Here is a 5000-nt window from a genome sequence, read left to right as displayed (position 1 = left end):
TTTCATGGATGTACCGGCCTATGTTTTCTCCGGCCGTATCATGAACCGCTTCGGCAGGAGGATCACTCTCTCTGTCTGCTACTTCATTGCCGCTGTGGTTCTGTTCGCTCTCTCTGTCACGCCCAGTGGTTAGTTGTGGTGTTGTGTTGTGTTGTGTGGTGTGGTGTGGTGTGGTGTTATGTGGTGTGGTGTGGTGTGGTTTTATGTGGTGTGGTGTGGTGTGGTGTGGTGCTATGTGGTGTGGTGTGGTGTTATGTGGTGTGGTGTGGTGTGGTGTGGTGTTATGTGGTGTGGTGTGGTGTGGTGTGGTGTGGTAGAGTGTTGTTCGTCTTTTCTTAGTTACTCTTAATGATTATTGTTCTTGTGATGGTGGTGGTAGTAGTAGTAGTAGTAGTAGTAGTAGTAGTAGTAGTAGTAGTAGTAGCAGAGTATATTATTTCAGTATTAACGTTATCTTTTAAGGTGTAGCTTAGGTTAGTTTAAGTTAGATTAGTAGTAGCAGTAGTAATAGTATTAATAGTAGCAGTAGTAGTAGTAATAGTAGGTGTGATGGTCATCGTGGCAGTAACACCCTCTCTCTCCTCCCATCACACACACACACACACACACAGCACACAGCACCGTCGTAGTGTTGCTGGCTGTGGTGGGGAGGATGACAAGCGCCGCAGGGTTCCAGGTGGTTTTTTTCTATTCCAACGAGCTCTTCCCGACGGAGGTGCGCAGCCGGGGTGTGGGCGCCTCCTTCATGATGGCCTGCGCGGGGGGGATCGTGTCACCCTTCATCACAGACCTGGTGGTGAGTTGCTGCTTCACCTTTTATGTTCGAGATTATATTGTATTCTGAAACGTTCTCTCTCTCTCTCTCTCTCTCTCTCTCTCTCTCTCTCTCTCTCTCTCTCTAAGGGTGAGAGAGAGAGAGAGACACAGACCCATTTCCTCCTGCTGATCCCGCTCCTCCTTCTCAGAGCGCCGTGTACCCGTGGGCGCCCTTCGTGGTGTTCGGGGTGGGCGCTTCGCTGGCCGGAGTGGGGACGCAACTGCTGCCGGAGACTCAAGGCCAGACCCTCCCTGACACCGTGCAGGAGCTGGAGGAGAGATCGAGGAAACGGCGCGAGGGAGGTGGCGTCGCTGCAGCCGTCACTACACTGCCACAAGGCTTACATTCACACCACAGCAGCAGCCTCAGTCTTGTAGTGTGAGAGGAGGCGCCAAGGCAGTGACTGAGTGAAGTCCTATTCTCACACACTTCTACGCCTTACCTCCACTATTTCAAAAGGTTTTATTTAAATTTAAGGTGTCTTTACGGATCTAGAGGCAGTGATAAGATTTCTGCATTAACTGGAGAAACATTTGAAAACCCTGTTAATCATCTCTTTGGCCTCGGAAAACAGTCGTGGTGAGAGAATGTATTTATCGTTCTAGAGGCAGAGTGACATGATTTCTGCATTATTAACTGGAGTCATCTCTGAGGCCTTGGAAAATAGTCGTGGTGAGGGTCTCTGAGCACGGACCAGTGTTAAATGTTGTTGTTGTTTATAGGTTAATTGTATAAAATTTACATGCATTATATATACAAATAGTATACAAAGCGGGCATCAGCCCGCCGGTGGGGGTTGTAGTGTTGTATGGTCACGGTGGGTGCAGCGAGCTGTGATGCCGCCGCCTTCTTGTTGTGGTGGAGAGCGGCGCTGGCAGGTCAGGCCAGGTCAGCGAGGAGGACGTGCCGCCCTGAGCACCTGTAGCATCACCTCCCTGGGCGTGTGGCGGACGAGATGGGCCGCCCTGGCACCAGTGTTAAACACCCGCCTCACTAATTGTTGAGTGAATACATGCAATAGATGGCGCTGGTGACTGAAAACGGTCATTTGAAGGTACTCGTATTTTTAAGGGTAGTTTCATGGTTCTGGTGATAGATTGGCAAAATTTCTAGTTTGTTAAAAGAAACAAAATGTCTTGAAAGCCTTGGCCGAGTTGTCCATCTGAAATCGTGGCGTTGACTCCGTGCGTGTCCTCGGCGTGGCGTGACTTTGAGCCCACACACCCTTGCCTCTCATTCTCCTCAGTGGCTGGTCCTCGGAAACACGGCCACACTGGTGAAGGGGAAGGAAAGGAGAGGAGAGGCAAAGGTGGTGCAGATTATTAAAGTTATCCTAATTTTAGCGCTGTGTGTCAAGTTGTTACGTTTTCCTTGGCGCCGCAGAGGAAAGGTGGAGAGGCGCTCACTGTATTGCACGATGTTGCTGTGCTGTGTGGGACGGAAGGGTGGTGAGTGGTGTGTGCTGTGTGGGACGGAAGGGTGGTGAGTGGTGAGTGCTGTGTGGGACGGGAGGGTGGTGAGTGGTGTGTGGTGTGTGGGACGGAAGGATGGTGAGTGGTGTGTGTGTGTGGGACGGAAGGGTGGTGAGTGGTGAGTGCTGTGTGGGACGGAAGGGTGGTGAGTAGCGTGTGCTGTGTGGGACGGAAGGGTGGTGAGGGCTGGTGGGAGTGGTGAGTGTGTGGTGTGTGGGACGGAAGGATGGTGAGTGGTGTGTGTGTGTGGGACGGAAGGGTGGTGAGTGGTGTGTGCAGTGTGGGTGGTGCAGGGCCAGGGGGTCTGAGGTTACCCGTCCCCTCCTCCCCAGTAGCCTCTTACTGACTGGTTAGTGGTTAGTTATCTAATTATTACCAGTTACTGAGTGGAAGTACATACTGTGTCTCCTCAAATGTGGGTGGTGGGTGCAGTGTGGGTTGAAGGAGGGTGTGTACAGTGGTGTTGTGGACTTACGACGCCCCGCCCTTCCCCTCTCCCCCCTCATCGCATCACCTCTTATCATCCTGTTCCGGACTGGTGAATTGTTTCATTATTATCACTTACTGAGTTTACAAAGATTCATATTTGTATTTCAGTCTGAAAGAGGAAAATTCTCTTATTATTATTCATTTAGTTTTTGTACTAATGTCGGTGAATTGAGTGATGGTGTGGTGCAGGGTGTGTGTGTGTGTGTGTGTGTGTGTGTGTGTGTGTGTGTGTGTTGAAAAGTGCGAAAATATGATGTGTATTGAGTCAAAAATGAATGTTTGTTGTTTATCAGTCAGTTCTCTGGCTTTGAAGTTTAGATTAGCATTTGTATTGTCAATTAGAAATAATCCACTGTTGCAGGCCCAGTGGGATTATGGTGAAACCTCAGTTTTGTAGAGGATTAGTTGAATGTGAGACTATATTTGCTGTTATCTGAATGTGTCTTTGATTTGACTTTTTTCTGAGGAAACCTACAGTTCGTGGTAGTAAATATTAGAGGCAGATGATCATGTGCCAGACCTGTGTTTGTGGATCCCTCTCACCTGCACTACCGGAATCCAGACTTACGCCTTGTGCTATTTGTCATTCAGTTTGACAACGGAAAGGAAAGTAAACTGATTGAATCTGAAATGCTGGTTTGTTGCCATAGCCAGCAGAGAGAGAGAGAGAGAGAGAGAGAGAGAGAGAGAGAAACACATTTTTCATCCTATTTCAGCACAAACTATAATAAAGTTAGAATATTTTCCATAATAGCATTCATTTCAGCAAATAAAACACCACAAACACCATTCAAACATTAATTTTTAAATGTGTTCTTAAATATCTAAATCAAGCAATTGTTATAATTTGAACAATTTTGTGTTTTGTTTAGATTTGTTGATAGAAAAAAGAACTCAATTTGGTTTAGGTTTTAAAAGATATGTATAAAGTCGACGGTCTTTCTCTCAATTTCTAAATAATTGCCTCTATTAAATTATTTTTGTGTACTACAATGCTTCACATGTGTAAATATAAGAGTGTGACGTCAAAACTCAGAACACCTCGGTCTTCTTTCTCCAAGTAGCTTGTTCCGGACTGGATTTTTTTTTTTTTTTTTTCACGTAGGGAAGAGGGCCAGCCAAGGGCAAAAAAAAGAAAGTTAGAAAAAGCCTACTTGAGCGCTGGCTCTCCAAAAAGTATAAAAAGTGCCAAAACCGTCAGCCAGAATTAGGGGAGCAAATGCCTCGATACCTCCCTCTTATAAGAGACATGTTTTAGGAATTTGGAAATACAGATGCAGGGAGGGAGTTCCAGAGTTTACCAGTGAAAGGGATGAATGATTGAGAGTACTGGTTAACTCTTGCATTAGAGAGTTGGACAGAATAGGGATGAGAGGAAGAAGAAAGCCTTGTGCAGCGTGGCCGCAGGAGGAGGGGAGGCATGCAGTTAGCAAGATCAGTAGAACAGTTACCATGAAAATAGCGATAAAATATAGAAAGGGATGCAACATTTCGGCGGTGAGAAAGAGACTGAAGACAGTTAGTCAGAGGAGGGAGTTGATGAGACGAAGAGCTTTCGATTCCACCCTATCAAGCAAAGCTGTGTGACTGGAACCCCCAAACATGCGAAGAGTACTCCATACAGGGACGGATAAGGCCCTTATACAGAGTAAGCAGTTGGAGGGCGAGAAAAACTGTCGGAGACGCCTCAGAACACCTAACTTCATAGAAGCTGTTTTAGCAAGAGATGAGATGTGAAGTTTCCAGTTAAGATTATGAGCAAAGGACAGACCGAGGATATTCATTGTGGAAGAGGAGACAGTTGAGTGTCATTGAAGAAGAGGGGATAGTTGTCTGGAAGGTTGTGTCGAGTTGATAGATGGAGGAATTGAGTTTTTGAGGCATTGAAAACTACTAGATTTTCTCTGCCCCAATCGGAAATCTTAGAAAGATCGGAAGTCAGGCGTTCCGTGGCGTCCCTGCGTGATCTGTTAATTTCCTGAAGGGTTGGACGTCTCTGAAAGAACGTGGAAAGATGTAGGGTGGTATCATCAGCGTAGGAGTGGATAGGGCAAGAAGTTTGGTTAAGAAGGTCATTAATGAATAATAGAAAGAGTGGGTGACAGGACAGAACCCTGAGGAACACCACTATTAATAGGTTTAGGAGAAGAACAGTAGCCGTCTACCACAGCAGCAATAGAGCGGTCGGAAAGGAAACATGAGATAAAGTTGCAGAGAGAAGG

At 46.7% G+C, this 5000-nt stretch overlaps 1 protein-coding gene across 1 annotated transcript in view; it reads left to right on the top strand.

The window, feature by feature from the left end:
• LOC123510287 (organic cation transporter protein-like) overlaps nucleotides 1–5000 on the top strand; it is a 20862-nt gene that overhangs the window by 5927 nt on the left and 9935 nt on the right. The window contains exons 8-10 of the transcript XR_006676453.1: nucleotides 1–128; nucleotides 612–796; nucleotides 966–1276. The exon at nucleotides 1–128 is cut by the window's left edge and continues 132 nt beyond it. The gene's annotated coding sequence lies outside the window, so the exon portion shown is untranslated. The remainder of the gene's footprint in view (nucleotides 129–611; nucleotides 797–965; nucleotides 1277–5000) is intronic.

Source organism: Portunus trituberculatus, chromosome 28 (assembly GCF_017591435.1).
Source record: "Portunus trituberculatus isolate SZX2019 chromosome 28, ASM1759143v1, whole genome shotgun sequence".
Lineage (NCBI taxonomy): Eukaryota > Metazoa > Arthropoda > Malacostraca > Decapoda > Portunidae > Portunus > Portunus trituberculatus.
This window is presented reverse-complemented; position numbering and strand designations above follow the sequence as displayed.